Source organism: Myxocyprinus asiaticus, chromosome 8 (assembly GCF_019703515.2).
Source record: "Myxocyprinus asiaticus isolate MX2 ecotype Aquarium Trade chromosome 8, UBuf_Myxa_2, whole genome shotgun sequence".
Lineage (NCBI taxonomy): Eukaryota > Metazoa > Chordata > Actinopteri > Cypriniformes > Catostomidae > Myxocyprinus > Myxocyprinus asiaticus.
Window position 1 is genome coordinate 4,644,594 of NC_059351.1, and position 1,165 is coordinate 4,645,758.

Genomic DNA, 1,165 nt, shown 5'->3' on the forward strand with positions numbered 1-1,165 from the left:
TCATTTTTCTGTATGTTTTTCTATGATACAAATCAGAACCACTGACAAAGCGGCAATTTTTCTTTTATTTTTCAGGTTTGTCCATAATGCTTATTTTCAAGTTAATTCTTAATCATTGCAGATATTACTGGAAGCGCAAGGTTATTGCAGTAGAACTTAAAGGAATAGTTCACCCAAAAATGAAAATTCTCTCATGATTTACCCTCATGCCATCCCAGATTTTTATGACTTTCTTTCTTCAGCGGAACACAAATGAAGATTTTTAGAAGAATATTTCAGCTCTGTAGGTCCTCACAATGCAAGTGAATTGGCGCCAACATTTTGAAACGCCAAAATCCACATAAAGGGAGCATAGAAGTAATCCATACGACTCAAGTGGTTAAATCCATGTGTTCAGACTAGAGGTCTGCATGGGTCTTAAAATGAACCCGAACCCAACCCATACCCTACCTGTCCCGAACGATACCATCAGATTATAAGCCCGAACCCGAAATCGCTCACTATCTTTATAATTTTTTCTCCTAGCAAGTACTGTTGCAATAGGCTATATTTTATGTAAGCAAATAGGCAACATTCGTAACAGTATTGACACAGTAAACATACAGTTTTAACAAGGCACGGCAGCCCCTCAGTACACTAGAGCAGAACAGAAAAAAAGCATTGACTTACCGTTTATGCGCTGAAAATTTGCTTGGTGCAGCACAATCTGGAATAATATGAAACAAGGCAAAAGTCCCCTCTTTACAGCCTGAACTTGTTCAGAACGTTGAATCTTTGTGACACCTATGCTAAAAACAATCTAGACGCAGTGCAAAGAATGAAACGGAGTGCAGGTGTCTTGACATGCGTTTTTGAAAATTTGAAGTTCTTTTTAATGTCGCAACAGTCAAAGACATTTGTACAGCATGTGTTTACATAGGGAAACAGAACAGATGCGCGCAAAAACACATTTGGTGTGAACGGCCCCTAACTTGTCCGTTCGCGCATGTCTGTGAGTGAGAGTGTGTGCACGAAACAAGTTCATTAGGCCTGTTTATTTTTTCATTAATTACAAACCCGAACCTGACCCGAAGTCCTACTTAAAAAACTGACCCGCACCCAGCCCAAAATCTGTCACGTTCTCGGGTCCTGTTGGGCTGGAGTCGGGTTGCAGACCTCTAGTTCA